Genomic DNA, 21,225 nt, shown 5'->3' with positions numbered 1-21,225 from the left:
GATATATACAAAATCGAGGTTAGTGCAGATTGAGCCAACTCCACAATTGCTGCCCCAGCCGCAACCACAATTGATACCAGGATATAACCCGGCAGCAGGTCCTCCATTAATACCTGCCCCGGCTTCAGAGGATCATTTTGTAGCAGCAGCTCCAAGAAGTCTGGGACCAGGTTAGACACCTGCCGCAATATCGTTACCAATTACTGTTGGTCCACCGGTGCCATTGTATGCACAAGGTAAAGCTGGTGTACGTGATCAGGGAGCAATAACCCAGGATGTAATAGGAGGGGAATTCACAGGAACCCCTAGATCAATATCACCAAGATCACAAGCAGCTGAACACCTCAGGTCTCTGTTAAGTCTCAGCCCAGTTGGAGCCCCTGTCGGAGCGATAAGACAAGTAGGGTCAAGTGTGTTCGCCCCTCAGACAATGAGTGTGGAAAAAATCACAGACTCCGATAATGCAGGCAGGAAATATCTCGTTACAAGGTTTTTCTGTGCAGCAACTAAACGAGTGGCTGGCTGGGAAATAATAAACCTTCACCACTTGCTGCAATAGCGGCAGAGAAAGATGAGTCCCTGAACTTTGTAAGACTGGGGGTGGAAGCTGCTGAACCAGTAGAAGGAACAATGGGGGTGAACAGATTAGAGTCATACACAGAAGCAGAATTGAGATACCTGTGCCCTAAGATTACTAAAGAAGTAGGCAAGGAACATCAGGGATTAGCGAACCTGGCAGACAAGTACAACATTGATATTGAGAACACTAAACATTTGAAAAGAAGTTACAGGTTAGACTTTGATTCAAAAGACTTCGAGCATATGAGGTCTGCCGGAATGAAAGCGCATTTAAGAGAAATACTGCAAAGTGCGCAAATCTGGGGTGTGTTAGAAAAATGGGAAGGCAGATGGGCAAAGAAAAGAGATAAGGAGAAAAGTGACAGTCCGGGGTCAAGTCAGGCTAAAGCTTCACCCGATACGGAATCGGTAAAAATACTACCCACGAGAGAAACAGCTGGTGGAGTTTTAATTCATGTGCCGTGGTCCAGAGGAGACATCCTATCTTTTACAAATGATTATCCCAGGTTGAGGGAGAAACTGATTGAGTGGTACCAACAAACAGATAGGTTTGTGAAGCTTGCAAAGTGTCTCTGGGAAGACTTGAATACCTTGTTTGAGATCATTGTTCCGCCTGATTTGTGGCTCGAGTGCAAGAGAGGGGTAGACTGGCCGACGAAGGAGCCCGCAAGGGATAAGGTGACCGGAGCTCCCTCTGAGGAGGTGATGAAATACTATCATAGAGTGATTGAGTTTTTGAAGCAGAAAGTGTCACCAAAGGCGACTGATTGGCAGAAAATCGACCGGACCTCGCAGGAGGTCAAAGAATCAACTCATGCTTATTATGAGAGATTGTTGAAGGCATTTAAACATTATAGTGGTACTGAGACCATTGAGCCGAAAGACATGAACCATCTCGTGTTCAGATTTGTTGAAGGGCTAAGACCAGAGGTTAGCCAGATGATTAATAATCATTTGTTGGCAAGCGAAGCCGATTGATGAGGTGTTGCAGTATGCGAAATACTGTAGTGACGAAATTGAGCTGAAGAGGAAAAAGTTAAAGGAGAAAGTGATGGTGATGCAGATAAGGGCTGCACAGGCAGGAATACACGGAAATGGAGTTCAACTGATGATACAGCAGCAACCGCAAGTGAATGGTGTGTTTCAGGCACAACCGAGAGGTCGAGGTTTTGTGAATCGCGGTCCAGACTTGAATACTGTTGTGGTCCAAAATGATGCACAAGGGATAAAAAGGATGTCACCACGTCACGCGTGCGGGGGTGTGGAGCATTGGAAGCGGGAATGCCCGAATGTGGTGCAGGATGGTGACGTTCAACAAAGCACTAATGTCGGTACATTGCAAAATATGAAAGGTCCAAAACTGAGAAATCAAAACCCGAACTTCCAAAATAACATGATTCAGATGCAAGGGTTACAGCCCATGCAGCAAATGCAAATGCCGCGCGTTCAACCAGTGCAAATGCAGCAAGTACAACAGCAGGTTCCCATGGTACCTAGACAGCAAATGCAATTACCAATGGGTCCGATGGGACAGCAACAGGTGATGCTTCCTCAGCAGGTCACAGGTCAAGTGATGAGTCAAAATAATGCAGTACAGCAATTCCCATTGCATGTTGAAGATGGAATGAATGAGGAGTGGTCGGATGACAGCTCAGATAGTGAAGATTGCAGGCTTGCGGCGTCCCTAGAGGTAGATCAGAGGGGACCCTATGTAGACGGAAAAGTAATGGGTCACAAAGTTTCATTCTTGGTTGATACCGGAGCTACACGCTCTACCGTCAGAAGTGCAGAGGTTCTGAAATTAGCACTTTTGGGGCGTACCATAAGGGTGGTCAGAGTAGCAAACCAGTACATGACAAATCCGATTACAGATCCAGTGCAAGTTGAGATCGGTAACTTCTAGGGACTGCATAAGTTTGAAGTCTGCGATTCGAGTCCGGTATCCCTGCTGGGAAGAGACTTACTGTGCAAGACAAAATGTTCGATTACCTGTTCCAATGATGGAATCGAAGTGCAGACAAACAGTGATGATGAAGGGGATGATGGTCAGTTCTCAGAGTTAGAGACAGGAACTGCAAATGAAGATTACCCTTTGATTACCTTGTTCCCGATGCTCACAGTGATCGACTTACCTGCTGAGTTACATGGGACGGTGACAGAGAAAGTGTGGGATTTGACAGGAAAAGAAGTGGGACTGATAAAAGGTGTGGAACCAGTTAGAGTACAAGTGAAGCCAAATGCAGTGTTTCCCCAGGTGCCACAATATCACATGGCACAGGATGTTCTTATTCAAGTGTCACAAATAATTGCAGATTTTGTGAAATAGGGAGTCCTGAAGGAAGTGTTGAGCAGCCCACGTAATTCACCGATAATGGGTCTGAAGAAGCCTTGTGGGAAAGTTCAAATTGTGCAGGACTTAAGAAAAATAAACAAGATTGTGGTCAAATGTTGCCCCATAGTACCCAATCCAGCAGTGATTATGTTTCAGGTCCCGTGTGATGCTGAATGGTTCACCGTTGTAGACCTGTCACAAGCTTTCTTTTCGATACCTCTTCACGAGGACAGCCCGTTTATATTCAGTTTCAAATTCCTGGACAAGGTGTACAGTTGGTGCAGAATTCCTCAAGGGTTTTCTGAGTCACCATCCATCTTCAATCAGATATTGAAAAAGGACTTAGAATCCTTAGTATTGCCTTTTAACTTGACTCTAGTGCAGTACATTGACGACTTGCTGATTGCATCCAGGACAAGGGATGACTGTAGGTATGACACAATTGCTTTACTGAATCATTTGGGAAAGAATGGACATAAAGTGTCACCCAAGAAGCTGCAGTACTGCCAGAAAGAAGTGAAGTACTTAGGACACATAATTGAAAGAGGGTCTAGGAGAATATCGAAAGAAAGAATAACAGCCATTTTGCAAATTAACCCCCCAACAACAAAGAGTGATGTCAGGATGTTTTTGGGAATGGTGGGCTACTGCCGCCAGTGGATACCCAACTTCTCGATTATCTCAAAACCGTTGATAAAGCTGACAGGCAAAGAGATCAAGGATGAGCCATATACCATAGCTTTGTCCAAGGAAGAGCTTAAGTCATTCATGGAATTGAGAGAGTGCATGTGCAGGGCACCAGCTTTGGGTATGCCTGATTACACGAAGCCTTTTCTACTGTTTTGACATGAACGTGATGCTTGTTCTTTGTATGTCTTAACACAGGTCCATGGAGGTGCAAACCGCCCTGTAGCATATTTTTCAGCTACCTTGGACCCCGTTGCAGCAGCCTTACCGGGTTGTTTGCACGCAGTTGCAGCAGTTGGTCAGAGCCTCACGCAGTGTGAAGGCATAGTAATGGGATATCCCCTAACAGTAATGGTTCCGCATTCAGTTGAAATTTTGTTGACTCGAACCAAAACTCAGCACATGACAAATGCTTGTCTTACCAAATATGAGACAATTATACTGGGGTCACCTAATGTTTCACTGAAACGATGTACTGTGTTGAACCCAGCAACTCTACTTCCTGCTCAGAATACTGAAGATAATAATGAAGAGGAAGTTGAGCACGATTGTCTTGAGGTAACAGAACTATGTACCAAGCCACAACCTGATATTCAAGATACCCAGTTAAAAGAAAATGACTGCATTATTCTTGTTGATGGATCCTGTTTGAGAGACTCAGTCGGAATGCTGAGAGCCGGTTACGCTGTATGTACCATAGCTGGCATCATTGAAGCTTCCTGGCTCGAGAGAGTATTCCGCACAAGTGGCAGAGCTAATTGCTCTTACTAAGGCATGCCACGCAGCTGAAAATCTAAGAGTCACTATCTATACTGACAGCAGATACAGATTTGTACATGATTTTGGCCAATTGTGGTCGCAGAGAGGTTTTATGACCTCTTCTGGTTCTCCTGTGAAAAATGGTGAACAAATTAAGGATTTGTTACATGCGATTCAGTTACCTCTTGAAATTGCTGTGGTGAAATGCAATGCTCATGTTAAGTCACAAGATTATGTGTCTATGAGAAACGGTTATGCAGATCAAGTCGCAAGGTTTTGCGCATTGAACTGTATATCGTTTAGGGATCAGTGGGAATTGATGCCGCAAACTGAAAATGACACATGCCTGAACCTCGCATTAAGGGTGGTTGATACCCTAGATGAGTTAAAGACACTACAGGGTCGTGCTAGCAAAGAAGAAAAACACTCCTGGCAAAGAATGCAATGTGTACAGAGGGCTGACGACTTGTGGGTCTCAGAGGAGGAAAAGTTAGTTTTGCCAAACAGTCTTCTGTCACAATTCACTAGGCTCTACCATGGACAGGCTCACCTCGGGAGAGATGCGATGGTCAGGTCATTCAAAATCGATTGGTTTAATCCGAAGTTCAGACATGCCGCAGAGGTTACCTGTCATAAGTGCATCACCTGTCAGCAGATGAATGCCGGAAAAGGGACTGTGGTAACTCTAAGCCACATTGGGAGAGTTGGCGGTCCATTTAGCAAGATGCAAATGGATTTCATTGAGATGCCTGTTTGTGGAGGATTAAAATATGTGTTGGTGATTGTGTGTGTTTCCAGCCATTGGATTGAAGCTTACCCCACACTTAGAAATGACAGTCTCACAGTTGCAAAGCTGTTGCTTAGGGAACTAATACCCAGGTTCGGGTTTCCGGTCTCTATAGAATCAGATAGGGGCAGACACTTTGACAATGAGGTGATTAAACTCTTGTGTGCCGCCTTAGATATTGAGCAGAAGCTGCACTGTAGCTACCGCCCTGAAGCATCAGGATTAGTAGAGCAAATGAATGGTACCTTGAAATCAAGAATGGCAAAGATGTGCACAGCTACCAATATGAAATGGCAAGATGCATTACCCTTAGTGCTGATGTCAATGAGGAACATCCCTGATAAGAAGACAGGACTATCACCCCATGAGATCCTCATGGGCAGAGCTATGAGGTTACCCGCAGTACCTGCAAATGCTCTAGTGAATATCACGGATGATATGGTGTTGGACTACTGCAAAGGCTCGGCTTATGTGATTCGCTCTTTCTCTCACCAGGTAGAAGCTAACAAATTGCCACCGATCGGTGATCCAGGTCACACCCTACAAGCTGGTGACTGGGTGGTTGTCAAGAAGCACATGAGAAAGTCGTGTATGGAGCTGCGCTGGAAGGGGCCATATCAAGTAATCTTGACAACAATCACTGCTGTGAAATGTGCAGGCGTTCCAAATTGGATACATGCCAGTCACACAAAAAAGGTAATGTGTCCAACTGATGAGGAACTTGAAGTTTCTGGCACAACAGTTCCAGAGAGGGAAGTCTCAGGGCCAGAAAGCAGCCAAGAGGAACTGAGACTGCTGGAGAGCCCACTGAGAACAGCCTAGTCCCTCAAACAGTGAACGAGTTCGAGAGAGGTGACAGTGTGCCTATTTCAGTAGAGGCAGCAGGAGAACTAAATCAAGGAGAGGTTCTCCCAGAAATAGACGGATACGGGTTAGAACTTGAACCCGTTACAGATCCAGAAGAAGAAGAAGGGGAAATAATAGAGAGAGACCAAAGTACTTCGGCATCCCCAGAGCCAGTTGCAGGTCCCTCAAGAGAAAACACCATATTACAAGAGGAGGGTGCTGTTCAGTGTCCTGAAAAGACAAACCGGAAGAAGACGCATAAGGGAGATAACTGGCCAGAGAAACAGGCTGCAAAAGCAAGAAGCGTACCAGGTGAAACAATAACAGAAGAGACTGATACATCTCAAGTAGATCTGAGTGAAGGAGAATTGCAAGGTGAACGCAGACTGAAAAGAAAGAGAACCGCAAATAGAAGGTGCACAGGTCCTGAATGGGCATATGCAACAACATCTGAATGGCAACAAGAATTCTTAGCGTTCTGTTTTGATCGAGAAGTACCAGGCCAATACTACGGTATCTGAAGTAACTCAAAGAAAAAGACTATGTTAAAATCGAAAATTGAAAAAACTAAAGAAAAGAGACTATAAATTACCAGATGCGACACTGATAACCTGATTTGACTTTGAGAACCTGATTATGACAAGCTGCTAATCTGATTTGACAAAGGGGTCCTGGAGTGACTGATACGCTGTAAATACATGCAGAAAGAAAGAGACTTTTGCATCAAATAAAAAAAATAAAAAAGAGAGAGTTTTATATCGTCCTCAAGTTGATTGTTGGTTCGCTGTCTGATGCTTTACAGACATGGCTTATAATAGAGGTAGTAACAAAAAGGGTAAAGTGTGTGGTTGGTTGAGTCTTATAATAGGTATTGTGTGTGCAATAATGATTGTGGGAATGCCGTGGTTGGATAAGAAAGCAACTAACACTGCTTCAAAACCTGAGACTACAACATTAACACCGTGGGAAAAGTTTGAGCAGGATGCAAAACACTTGCATGAGGGAACTAATTCAAAGGGAGAACTTTCTACTAATGTCTTCTATCGCTTACTGAATGAGTATGTTGAGACCATGGATGCGAAAAACTGTTGTGTGTGTACAAAGATTCCTTCGTCAGTGAAAGAAGGGGTCACCTATCATAGCTTGCCGTTAACTTATGGGATAAGCTGTAGCTTGCTATTAACAAGATTTTATGATCAAGAGCATGTGCAATACTTCTATTCAAATCTGGATGTTGTGTTTTCTTTTGTGCCTGTGATTGAGTTTCTGAACAAGCTAGCTAAGGAGCATAGTATAAAATTAGTTAGAGGCTTCTTTGAACCAACCCTTACATTAGGGACAGCTTATGCACACCGCAACAATCTGACCTGCTTATTGACACCTGTAGAGAAAAGCTTCTTAGATCACACTGATGATAGACGCAAAGCATTGAAGGAAAGATTAGAAAAGGGGTTAGAGAAACGCACATATGCAAATGATTATGCTTACACTGCAATAAAAACGCAAGGCAAACTAGCAATAGATGCACTACATGTAGGGAGGCTTTGTATATATAGGCCAAAATCCGAGCATGACACTTTATTTGTGGGAACGAGTGAATGCACACATGTATTTTTGTTTCAGAGTAAATGGACATTTATGTTAAATGGACAGGATCCAGCGATGCCTGGGATCTATTACATCTGTGGACTTAATGCTTATTACCGTCTCCCTAAGGGATGGTATGGGACATGTTATTTGGGAATAGTTTTCCCAAAGATTTACCAGATTGATGACTTAAAGCAAATACCTAAAACGTCTGAATTACAACATGCGAGACAAAAACGAGAGACAGCGGCTGCTGTCGTTGGAGATATATTTGGAGCCATAATTCCTTCAGTAGGGGTTATCTTAAACTCCATAAAGATTCAAAAGTTGTCTACTTGTGGATAACATGCTGACAAATTTTACCGGGGCTATACTCCTGATGGATACTGAATTTGCTGCAGAAAGAGCTATGACTCTTCAAAATCGGCTTGCTTTAGACATCCTTTTAGCAAAGAGTGGCGGGGTCTGCAAAATGCTCAACAAGTGTCATTGTTGCTCATTTATACCAGATAATAGTAAAGAGATTAGAGGTATGCTTACTAACTTTACTAAGGATAGTGCAGATTTTAAGGACTTGAAGGAACCTGGAGTGTGGGAAAAACTTGGAAAAGGAATTGCCAGAGTAGGGATCTGGTTTAGCAATATTTGGAATGGGGTACTTGCAAAAATATTATGGGGTCTATTAATTGTTATGGCCTGTCTATTAGGATTATGGGGAGCATGCAAAATTAATGATAAAATTAAAAGAAATTGGACAAAGAGAAGCAGAAAGAATGAGGAAAATGAAAGGGAGAAAATGTTTAATGAAATTGGGAACGTTCACACAAGGGACAAGATGTTGAAATGCGCATTATGCGTAAAGTGAAAAATTAAGTGAAAGGTCAAAGGAAAAAGTTTGTGTGATGACGAACGTCATCAGAGGAGGGACTGAGAGAGCGTAGCTTATATAATCTATATTAACATGAAATGATTATGAATTAAGGTGTGATACTGCCGCATAGAAAACTATAATAATAGCAATTTTGCTTAAACGTGCACTTGAATTATGACCACGAAGAGTGGCCACCAATGTATACGCAAACTAATAATGATGATCAAAATGTTTATGTTACGTTCAAATTAGCTTATACTAACATTTGCGTTATTAAATCTGTATTGAAAACCTCATAGGCCTTAAGTTAGCATGAGCCGGAGCTTAGCTGCCTGGCTCTCATATTAAATGCATTTTTCTATTTTTCAGTGTGCCATGACCCCGCTTGTTCTTTTCCTTCGAACTTAGAAAATGAATGTAACCATGTAGATTCGTTTCCCACTGCTTCTCATCGTCTTGAAAACTAAATGTCATAAATGAATTGAAACAGTGTAGATTAATGTAATGTACAAGGTCATTCAACCCGGTGAAGACAATGGAACTGCTGACCAAAAGATGTGCAAAGAATTACAGGAGGATGAGATCACACCGGACGTGCCATTTCTGAAGACGTCAATTACGAAGACCAATCAAAGACTTGTAAACCAATACGGGGTGAAGATAAGGATTACCTAATGTTTAATTTGATAGGTTAAAGATAGTGGGGTATAGCAAATGTCCAATAGGATTTTGGGGGAATGTACTACGAAAAAGGGATAAAAACCCATGTCACAGAAAGGTAATTTAGGTGGGTTAGGGAATGCTATTGATTTTATCCAGAAACTCTGTCACTCTGTTTGGTGACTTGAGATTTTATTAAACCATCCTTGCCCTTAGTTTGTCCATTTACACTTTCCTCCTTATGAGGGAAGTGCTCTTTGCCCCCTTAGCTGAGTTCTGACTGTTGGCGATTTGACTGATGTCCTGACGACGAAGACTGAACCTGTGTGCTGACCTAATCCTTGGAGGGTAATTATGACAATGCATTTGTAATTTGTCTGTTTGCTTTTCCTTTCTAGGTACCAACTGCTTGCTTTTGACAGAGACCAAAGCTGTTTTTTTTTTTTACAAATTGGTGTTCTAAGTTGTTTTTCATGAAGCCCAACATGCGAATGCTAATCAGTGGTTAGGACAGGGGTTCAACAAACTAACGCAAATAGACAAACGACCGAGACTATGCTTTGTTGAAACTGACGAAATATTGACAGTCTGCTAAACTTGATCTATGTTCACGCCGTGTTATGTTCTGATGTTTGTGATTCTTGCTTTAATGAAATCTTATCACAGTTGCCATATTGTGACTATGCTATTATGTTTCTTGGTGTTGAGATTAACGCATTTGCTACTAGATTGTAATTAATAGGGAATAAAATTCATAAATTCTACTAAACAAGGTGTGGTTATTCATGGATAAAAGGTCATGGTAGCGTCTTTGAATTGATTAATGACTTTGACTAAAGTGAAATGCATTGTCGTGATAAATATTGATGACATTATTGATGGATATATTGATTAGCTATCTCGTCCTACGGTGTCTCTCAACTGGGTCAAAAGATTCATTGGCGTAAAACGAGTCCTGATGTGTAATAAAATATCATAAAGGGACGCGTTAGCAGTTCGACAACCGGAGAGTGTAGTGGCTAATCACTTGGGTTTATGTAGGACTCCAGAGCTAGATGAATCTGCTGACAGCAGGACCTCATTCAGGAGGGTGTGAGAGAAATTGGCAGAGTGCCTCCAGTTGGCATGGCTGGATGTGCCTCTCACAGCCCTACACACTGTTAAGAAGATGCATGAAGTGGGGCGTTTGAGGGAGTCAGTGTTAATTTACTGGCTAACTGAGAGACAAGCTGCATGCAGCACATAAGACATCCAGAAAAGATCAGTTTTGCTTACCTTTAGAGATGCATTTAAGGAGGAATGTAAACTCTTGCTATAAATATGGCCTGAAACTGGGGAGAGCAGGGTCCTACACTAAAAAGGTACTTCCTTGAAGCCCAACATTACCTAAATTGCCTTAATGGTAGGTAATGATCCAACCAATCTTACTGTCTGTAAAAACTATACCTTTGCGAATCTTGGGAAACAATTTTCTTAGAAATTTTATATTTTTGCACAATGTTATTATAACCATAACGAAACTGCAAAAAACAACACTTGAAATTAAATAGCACTTGTGGTTGATTAATAAGAGTCACTGTTGGTCATTACCTAGCAACTATAGTCATCTGGCCATAAAGATATGATGGCATAATAGAAAAAACAGTGATAGATGAATATCTGGGTAATATTTACTTAGGAACTCTAAATAGCAAACCTGGCACCACAGAGTGCTAGGGTGATTCCAGGACTTGGTGGTCATTTCTTGTTTTGAGTGAGGTTCAAAGTTGACACATACCAGAAGGTCACGGAACAAAGACCTACAGACTTAAAGACTTTCATTGCACAAGATCAAGTAAGTTGGTCAAATATGTAAACCAAGATAGTAATGCAGGATTGCTTGTTTCAAGACCCATGATGTTTGCACCATTGCAGATCTTAGTAAGTAGGCAAGGAGACTGGTCGCTGTCTACCACACTGTAACCAGAAAAAGAGAAAGGGGCCTTGGGCTGCATCAAGAGATAGAGATAGGTGCATACAGAGAGGGAGAGAGAAAGAGAGGGAGAAAGAAGAGCGCTAAGGGGGTGCTGTGACAATAGAGAGAAGGTGAGAGAAAGAGGGGAGGCTGCTGCTGCAGAGTGACATGGGACAGTAACCGCAGAGACTGAGAGGGTGGAACAGCTGCAAAGATCGAACAGGTGTACACAGTGGTTGAGGGTGCAACCGTAAAGACTGAGGGAGGGCTGCAACCACAGAAGTCGAGGGGGCGGGCTGCAAATGCAGAAATTAAGGAGGGGGGCAGTGAAACGCAGAAATCGCGGGAGGACTGCAAAATGCAGAAAACAAAGCTAGGATTACCACTTTTGCCAGGCAAACATGTTAGCCATCTGTTCACCTTTTAAGAGTCTGCAAAGTCACAGACCTGAATATTAAGTACAACTTTAAATGAAATGATCTGTATTTATTATTAACATGGCCTTTCTGTCTTTGAATACTTTAATTATCAGCCAGAGGTAATTAAAGCAGCTCTAAGAAACATTTGAAAGTGTTTTATTCTTACATTTACTGATTTAAAGGATGTGCTGATAAAGGAGAAAAAAGACCTGCTGTAGGTGATTTTCCTAATTTTGTACAGGAATGAATTTTAAAATGTTGGCTGTGTCTGTATAAAACCAGCCAGCTGGTAACCCTAATTGAGGGGGGACTACCAAATTCATGGGAGGACTGTGACTGCAGAAATCGAGGAGGGCTGCAACCAGAGAGGTCAAGGGGGGGTGGGGGGGTCTGCAACTGCAGAGGTCAAAGGGGGGGGCTGCAACCGCAGAGGTCAAGGGGGGGGGCTGCAACTGCAGAGGTCAAGGGGGGGGCTGCAACCGCAAAGGAGAAAGGGGGGTGCCTGGAACCACAGAGGTCAAAGAGGGGTGCCTGGAACCACAGAGGTCAAAGGGGGGGGTCTGCAACCGCAGAGATCGAAGGGCAGTGGTCTGCAACTGCAGAGGTCGAAAGGGGGGGGGTCTGCAACCGCAGAGGTCGAAAGGGGGGGGGTCTGCAACCGCAGAGGTCGAAAAGGGGGGGGGTCTGCAACTGCAGTGGTCGTAGGGGGCACTGTGATCGCAAAGATCAAGAGGGCACTGCGACCGCAAAGATCAAGAGGGCACTGCGACCGCAAAGATCAAGAGGGCACTGCGACCGCAAAGATCAAAGAGGCACTGCGACCGCAAAGATCAAAGAGGCACTGCGACCGCAAAGATCAAAGGGGTAGCGGAGAAAACAAAGAGGTACTGCGTCACCAGAAAATGAAGGGATACTGTGACCACAGAAAATGAAGGGGTACTGTGACCACAGAAAATGAAGGGCTACTGTGACCACAGAAAATGAAGGGCTACTGCGACTGCAGAGATTCAGAAGAGGTTGTGAACGCAGAAATCCAGAGGGGCTACTACAGCAAAGATCCTGAGTGAAGCAGTGACTGCAGAGAGGGAGGGAGTTGTGATCATAGAGCAGAGGTCTTCAAACTGGGGGGGCCTCAAGTGATCCTGGACTGGGGGCCAGGCTCTGGCCAAAAGAAGCACAGGAATGTGGAGTTCCTATCGCCTGATGACCAGGACATATTGTTTGGGGTCAAGGGAAACAAGTTTTCATGATTATTTTGTCCTTGGGACAAGTAGGCCCAACCCCTTTCAGCACAAATCCTTTGGATGCAAGTTTACAAAGAAGGGAACTGTCTGTAGTCGAGGTAACAGGTGTCCATATGTTAATGCTGTTCGAACTTGTATTTATTATTCACTGATGAAAAGCCTTCATTATTAGGGTGAGCCTATTAATAAACGTTTTAAGGTCACACTACCCTACTGACAGTGGTTGTAGTAAGAAAGAAAAAAAAGTGGACACATGTTTGAAAAGTTCAACAATATGAGGCTAAGTATAATGCTCCCAGAATGCTCTCTGATTACACACAAATGTTTGCAGAAGCTTCAAAGCAAGAGTGATGTGTCTTTGCTTTCAAAATAAAACGTTCAGAAAAAAAAATTAAAGTGGGAAAAAATTCAAGTAGGAAAAAAAAAACGCTTCGCTGCAAAGAAATGTTACGTGCTATTCATGCATGCTAGTATTTATAAAAAAATATACCTAATGGAAAATCAGTGTAACCATTTTCAACAAGATTATGGTAAGCATGAAAATAAACAAGCACTGGTGAAGCCAGCCGATCCAAGTTTTTTTGGTTTTGTCAATACATGTCTTGTTTTGACATGGCTTTTGTAACACGTTATTGTTGTGGGAGCTGCCAGACCCTCACCATTGTAACAAACATTGGCAAAAAGAAAGAAAAAAAAGAAAAAAAAACTTTTTTTTTTTTAATCTCATAAAGCACACATTGCCATCAGAGGCCCTGCAGCCACCCCTCGGGGGGGCGTCAACACAGCACCTGCTCTGAATGAGTCTGGAGGGGGGCCCTCCATATTGTTTGCATGGGGGGCCTCCAGTTTTGTTACGCCACTGATTGCCACAGTAGTTCCTGCCACTAAACTACTTTGTGTGCCAACATGCTCCTTATAGGAGAGCAGAATGCGATCCATAAAGCGAGCCAATAGAGAGAGAAATAGAAGTTTAATAAAAACAAAATGTCTTTGTTAACGCCACACCTAATTAGGGACCCAATTTTTTAAATAAAGTCGCAAAAGCGCACCCATGGTATACGTCTTTGAATTAGTGGCTTTCATGAATTCACAAAAGCTTACAAAAGTAGACCAGGAAATCGTACTCCTAGAAAATATTTGTGTACTGTATTTTAGCACAGGAAAATGTACATGTGTAGATTTGCTCATTGGAAAAAATCTATCGACCGTTTGCAAGTTCACTTTCCCTCCAACCACTTTTTCCCCAACCCTGGACGAACTTCTACTTCTGCCATTGTCAGGAGTAAATTTCCAACCTTTCTCATTATGGGAATAGATTTGAGAAGAGCTGGTGGAAATCCTTAAAACATGCAAGTTAGTATGTTTGCAGACTCAAAGGCATTCCAGCCCAGGAATTATTGCTGCTTCCTTCAGCCCCAGTATGTAGATCTCCGGAAAGGTGGCAAAATAAGGGAACTGCTATTGTAGGGATTGAAATTGCAAGTATTCAAGCATTACTATAGTAGTAGCCCTGACATAATCAGAGAGGCTATTATCAAAGCTCTTACATAATGTGATTGCTGCCATAATTGGTTGCTGTACTACATGGCACAAAAAGGACAAGTAGATTTTTTATTTTACAGGACAAGTAGATTTAAGAAGCAACCTGTCCCGTGGAAAAGTAGGCAATTTATTAAATTCCACACCCCTGGAAGCATTAAGCTGATAAAACACAGCACTGTTAAGTGGGGGGGAAAATGAGCGACATTAAACTGCTCAGTAATGGGCCATTACTAACATCTTTCATCATTTATGTCCTAGCTAAGTGTTTGTTACCCCCACTTTTGGCCTGTTTGTGAGTATATGTCAGGGTGTTTTCACTGTCTCACTGGGATCCTGCTAGCCAGAGCCCAGTGCTCATAGTGAAAACCCTATGTTGTAAGTGTGTTTGTTATGTGTCACTGGGATCCTTCTAGCCAGGACCCCAGTGCTCATAAGTTTGTGGCCTATATGTGTTCCCTTTGTGGTGCCTAACTTTCTCACTAAGGCTCTGCTAACCAGAACCTCAGTGTTTATGCTCTCTCTTTACTTTAAAATTGTCACTGCAGGCTAGTGACTAATTTTAACAATTCTCATTGGCATACTGGTACACCCATATAATTCCCTTGTATATGGTACTGAGGTACCCAGGTTATTGGTGTTCCAGGAGATCCTTATGGGCTGCAGCATTTCTATGGCACCCATAGGGAGCTCTGACAATTCTTACACAGGCCTGCCACTGCAGCCTGAGTGAAATAACGTCCACGTTATTTCACAGCCATTTACCACTGCACATAAGTAACTTATAAGTAACCTATATGTCTAACCTTCACTTAGTGAAGGTTGGGTGCCAAGTTAATTAGTGTGTGGGCACCCTGGCACTAGCCGAGGTGCCCCCACATCGTTCAGGGCAAATTCCCCGGACTTTGTGTGTGCGGGGACACCATTACACGCGTGCACTATACATAGGTCACTACCTATGTATAGCGTCACAATGGTAACTCCGAACATGGCCATGTAACATGTCTAAGATCATGGAATTGTCACCCCAATACCATTTTGGTATTGGGGGGACAATTCCATGATCCCCCTGGTCTCTAGCACAGAACCTGGGTACTGCCAAACTGCCTTTCCGGGGTCTCCACTGTAGTTGCTGCCAACCCCTCAGACAGGTTTCTGCCCTCCTGGGGTCCAGGAAGCCCTGGCCCAGGAAGGCAGAACAAAGGATTTCCTCTAAGAGAGGGTGTTACACCCTCTCCCATTGGAAATAGGTGTGAAGGGCTGGGGAGGAGTTGCCTCCCCCAGCCTCTGGAAATGCTTTGATGGGCACAGATGGTGCCCATCTTTGCATAAGCCAGTCTACACCGGTTCAGGGATCCCCCAGCCCTGCTCTGGTGCGAAACTGAAAAGAGGAGTGACCACTCCCCTGACCAGTACCCCCCAGGGGAGGTGCCCAGAGCTCCTCCAGTGTGTCCCAGACGTCTGCCATCTTAGGTTCAGAGGTGTTGGGGGTACACCGGACTGCTTTGAGTGGCCAGTGCCAGCAGGTGACGTCAGAGGCTCCTTCTGACAGGCTCTTACCTCTCTTGGTAGCCAATCCTCCTTCCTTGGTAGCCAAACCTCCTTTTCTGGCTATTTAGGGTCTCTGCTTTGGGGAATTCTTCAGATAACAAATGCAAGAGCTCACCAGAGTTCCTCTGCATCTCCCTCTTCACCTTCTACCAAGGATCGACCACTGACTGCTCCAGGACGCCTGCAAAACCGCAACAAAGTAGCAAGAAGACAACTAGAAACATTGTAGCGCCTAATCCTGCCGGCTTTCTCAACTGTTTCGTGGTAGTGCATGCTCTGGGGGTAACCTGTCTTCACCCTGCACCAGAAGCTCCGAAGAAATCTCCCGTGGGTCACCGGAATCTTCCCCCTGCTAACGCAGGCACTAAAACACTGCATCACTGGTCCTCTGGGACCCCTCTCAGCCCGACTAGCGTGGTCCCTGGAACACAGCAACTCTGTCCAAGTGACTCGCACGGTCCAGTGACTCTTCAGTCCAAGTTTGGTGGAGGTAAGTCCTTGCCTCCCCACGCTAGACTGCAAAGCTGTGTACCACGTGATCTGCAGCTGCTCCGGCTCCTGTGCACTCTTCCAGGATTTCCTTCGTGCACAGCCAAGCCTGGGTCTCCGGCACGCCATCCTGCAGTGCACAACCTTCTGAGTTGTCGTGAGACTCCCTTTTGTGACTTCGCGTGGACTCCGGTTCACTTTTCTTCTAAGTTCCTGTTAGGGTACTTTTGCGGGTGTTGCCTGCTTCTGTGAAGGCTCCTTGAGTTGCTGGGCACCCCCTCTGTCTCTTCCTCCAAGTGGCGACATCCTGGTCCCTCCTGGGCCACAGCAGTACCCAAAAACCTCTACCGTGACCCTTGAAGCTAGCATGGCTTGTTTGCGGTCTTTCTGCATGGGAACACCTCTGCAAGCTTCATCGTGACGTGGGACATCAGTCTTCCAAAGGAGAAGTCCCTAGTCCTCTTCTTTCTTGCAGAACTCCAAGCTTCTTCCAACAGGTGGCAGCTTCCTTGCATCTTCAGCTGGCATTTCCTGAGTTCCTGCCCATTCTCGACACTGTTGCGGCTATTGGTCTTGGTCCCCTTGTCTTACAGGTACTCAGGTCCGGAAATCCACTGTTGTTGCATTGCTGGTGTTTGTTCTTCCTGCAGAATCCCCCTATCACGACTTCTGTGCTCTCTGGGGATAGTAGGTGTACTTTACTCCTACTTTTCAGGGTCTTGGGGTGGGCTATTTTTCTAACCCTCACTGTTTTCTTGCAGTCCCAGCGACCCTCTACAAGCTCACATAGGTCTGGGGTCCATTCGTGGTTCACATTCCACTTTTGGAGTATATGGTTTGTGTTGCCCTTATACCTATGTGCTCCTATTGCAATCTATTGTAATTCTACACTGTTTGCATTACTTTTCTTGCTAGTACTTACCTAGTTTTGGTTGGTGTATATAACTTATCTTCTTAATGAGGATACTCACTGAGACACTTTTGGCATATTGTCATAAAAATAAAGTACCTTTATTTTTAGTAACTCTGTGTATGGTGTTTTCTTATGATATAAGTGGTATAGTAGGAGCTTTGCATGTCTCGTAGTTCAGCCTAAGCTGCTTTGCCATAGCTACCTTCTATCAGCCTAAGCTGCTAGAAACACCTCTTCTACACTAATAAGGGATAAATGGACCTGGCACAAGGTGTAAGTACCTCTGGTACCCACTACAAGCCAGGCCAGCCTCCTACAAAAGGGAAGGGACCCCACAATAGTAAGGCCTGCCGGACCAGACTAGTATGTTAGGCAAGCGTATTCAATTGTATTAGAAAATAAAAAATAAATAAAAAATAAAAAAACCTACATGCAATGAATAAATAAGCCTTGACATATTTAAACACTGTCAGCGTAATAAAAAAAAAGTGAAAATTCGGAGGGGAGCTCCATAAGATTGTTTTTCCCACTGGGAGGGCATGGCATAAAAATGTTTGAAGACCGCTGTCACAGAGAAAGGGAAGCGGTCTGTGACTGCAGAGACGGTGTGGCAGCTGTGGTGAGAAAAAGAGAGAGATCAGTGGTCCAACAGAGAGGGAACAGTCCTAGAACCAGAGAAAGGGGGGGAAGAGTGCAACCGGAGAAGGAGGAGGGCTACAATCGTAGTGGGAGAAAATGTAAAAGAGAACAGGGAAGACACATTAAAGAGATGGGGCAGTGTACCAGAGGCAGTAACAGGCGAAAGAGAAGGATCAGTTACAAAACAAATTGACAATGACCTCTTTATACGTTACCAAGCAAAGTATTGGTCTGTTTGACAAAGGGAAGGGAAGAAGTGCTGTGCGTCATTTCAGAGTATTGACGGGGAGGTGTAATGCACACCTTCTACTGTCAAGAAGTAATTGGACTGATGCTACGGATCTTCTCTGTGGTAGTGGTTGAAACAAATGCACACAAGGTTGACTTGCCTATTAAAAAGCGTTAAAACCAAGCATGAAGCCTGCATTTTGGTGGTATATGTATAGCCAGGGGACGGTGAAGACAATTTCCAACGAGGAGCGTAGATACCGCCAAAGGTTTTATTACTAAAATCGACACTCCTGACTAGCTGTTCATAAACGGAGGGTACAGCCTCAACTGATACAGCCTTCAAAGATTCCAAGTTAAATCATTACACTAGAGCGAAAATAAACATTCCATGCTTGGATTCCAGCTTAACAAACCGCTTTCAAAAGCCAATCTTCAGGCTTTTTTCAGCTGCTGACATCGCTAGGTGAAGCCATACTGCTCAGGCACTGCATCGCCGTCAGAATGTGTAAGAAGAGAAGGGATGCAGGGGGATCCTTCGTTGCTTTCAGGAGTGCAGAAGGCCCTTCGTGTCTTCAGGCACGCAGGTACATAGCCAATAGACGAAGGGTACAAGTGGGATTTTCTCAAATCAAGCGAATGCTCTATCTATTCTAAGGGAGCTTCTTAGATGGAAAGGCGACTTTAAAAATACAGCCCGTCATCGGGCCAAGGGGCGTCATACTACTGATATATGCAGGTAACAGTGGAGTAGGTAGACATATAATCAAACTGTAGTGATACTGCAAGTGTATACTATTGCACTCTAATATTTATTTAGTTGTACCAGGAAAGAAGGGATACGAAAGAGATGACGGTTTGGGAAAATAAAAAAAGAAGAATATAGCGAAACAAAAAAGATGTTACTGAAGAAAATTATCGGTACAATGTAAAGGGCGAAGGGATAGCGCTAGGGAATAACATGGACGAATGAGTGAAAAAAAGGGGAAAATAAAAGTGAATGGTAGAATAAAAAGAGACGAACGGCTTAACAAATAAAAAGTAGAACGAACAGATCTAAGTGAGATGGAAAGAAAGCACGGAACCAAAAGGTCAGAGTACACACATTCCAGTGTCCAAGTAAAGAACCCCACATTTACGTTGTATCATCTCAATGTATCATAATCACTACAGCCAAATAGCACCGTAATAAGGAGAAAGGGTCCCGAAAACATAACCTACCTCCCGGACTCCCTACGAAGGGTCTCATAAATTTGATTCCATGTTCTTTACGGTGTTGCCAGATCGAAAAGTATAAAAACAAGGGCAAATCCCCATCAACACAAACATAAAGCAAGCACTATTTTCGTAAAAAAAAAAAGTCCAAAACAAACCCAGCCCTTCATAAAAGGAACACAGACCACACAAACAAGCACGGTTATGAAATGCAGATGGCACACTGTGAGCAAAATCGTGTTCTTAACTTTAAAAAAATGTAATTCCTTAAACTAGAGCAGCTGTAGTGTGATGATTAGACACAAAAGTAGGACTACGCTTCGGAAAAGTCCACAGACATAGAAGTAGGAACAGGCACTAATTACGATCATGGCCGTTCAATGACAGTACCAGCCGACATTGAAAAAGGACGAAATCAGAGCGAGTCCTGCTTCCTGTTTAATACTAGAGTGTAAAAGAATGGGATGCCATGCTGCTGGGTGTAAGCGATTTAGAATGTTTTACTTTGTAGTGCAGAAATACTAGATGAAACTGTACACTTTCATACAATTTTACTCTTATATAATGGAGTGTATAGTTTAAACTCATGTCTCATTATTATCCCCTTTGCTGCCAGTCCTTTTCCCCCTCCTGTGCCGAGCCTTTTTTTGGCTATTTGGGGCAGTTCGCGCTTAGGCCCTCATAACTTTTTGTTCACATAAGCTACCCACGCCACATTTGAGTCTTTTTTTTCTAACATCCTAGGGATTCTAGAGGTACCCAGACTTTGTGGGTTCCCCAGAAGGAGGCCAAGAAATTGGCCAAAATACAGTGAAAATTTCGTTTTTCCCCCCCCAAAAAATAAGAAAAAGGGGCCCCAGAAGAAGGCTTGTGGTTTTGTCCCTGAAAATGGCATCAACAAAGGGTTTGCGGTGCTAAAATCACCAGCTTCCCAGCTTTCAGGAATAGGCAGACTTGAATCAGAAAACCCAATTTTTCAACCCAATTTTGGCATTTCACTGGGACATACCCCATTTTTTACGATTTTTTGTGCTTTCAGCCTCCTTCCAGTCAGTGACAGAAATGGGCGTGAAACCAATGCTGGATCCCAGAAACCGAAACATTTCTGAAAAGTAGACAAAATTCTGAATTCAGCAAGGGGTAATTTGTGTAGATCCTACAAGGGTTTCCTACAGAAAATAACAACTGAAAAAACAAATATATTGAAATTGAGGTGAAAAAAAAATGCAATTTTTCTCTACGTTTTACTCTGTAACTTTTTCCTGCAATGTCAGATTTTTGAAAGCAATATACTGTTAAGTCTGCTGGACTCTTCTAGTTGCGGGGATATATAGGACTTGTAGGTTCATCAAGAACTGTAGGTACCCAGAGCCAATAAATGAGCTGCACCCTGCAGTGGGTTTTCATTCTATACCGGGTATACAGCAATTAATTTGCTGAAATATAAAGAGTAAAAAATAGCTATAAAGAAAACCTTTGTATTTCCAAAATGGGCACAAGATAAGGTGTTGAGGAGCAGTGGTTATTTGCACATCTCTGAATTCCGGGGTGCCCATACTAGCATGTGAATTACAGGGCATTTCTCAAATAGACGTCTTTTTTACACACTCTTATATTTGGAAGGAAAAAATGTAGAGAAAGACAAGAGGCAATAAGACTTGTTTTGATATTCTATGTTCTCCCAAGTCTCCCGATAAAAATGGTACCTCACTTGTGTGGGTAGGCCTAGCGCCCGCGACAGGAAATGCCCCAAAACACAACATGGACACATCCCAATTTTTCACAGAAAACAGAGGTGTTTTTTGCAAAGTGCCTACCTGTAGATTTTGGCCTCCAGCTCAGCCGGCACCTAGGGAAACCTACCAAACCTGTGCATTTTTTAAAACTAGAGACCTAGGGGAATCCAAGATGGGGTGACTTGTGGGG

General features: G+C 43.6%; 1 long non-coding RNA gene across 1 annotated transcript in view; it reads right to left on the bottom strand.

The window, feature by feature from the left end:
- The window catches only part of LOC138250535 (uncharacterized), a 398,045-nt gene extending 378,565 nt beyond the window's left edge, over positions 1 to 19,480 (bottom strand). Inside the window, exon 1 of the long non-coding RNA XR_011194977.1 lies at positions 19,306 to 19,480. This is a non-coding gene — a long non-coding RNA (uncharacterized lncRNA). The remainder of the gene's footprint in view (positions 1 to 19,305) is intronic.
- Positions 19,481 to 21,225: the final 1,745 nt, after the last annotated feature.

This window comes from Pleurodeles waltl, chromosome 8, assembly GCF_031143425.1.
Source record: "Pleurodeles waltl isolate 20211129_DDA chromosome 8, aPleWal1.hap1.20221129, whole genome shotgun sequence".
Taxonomy (NCBI): domain Eukaryota; kingdom Metazoa; phylum Chordata; class Amphibia; order Caudata; family Salamandridae; genus Pleurodeles; species Pleurodeles waltl.
Note: the sequence above shows the minus strand (reverse complement) of the source record. Positions and strands in the feature narration are given on the sequence as shown.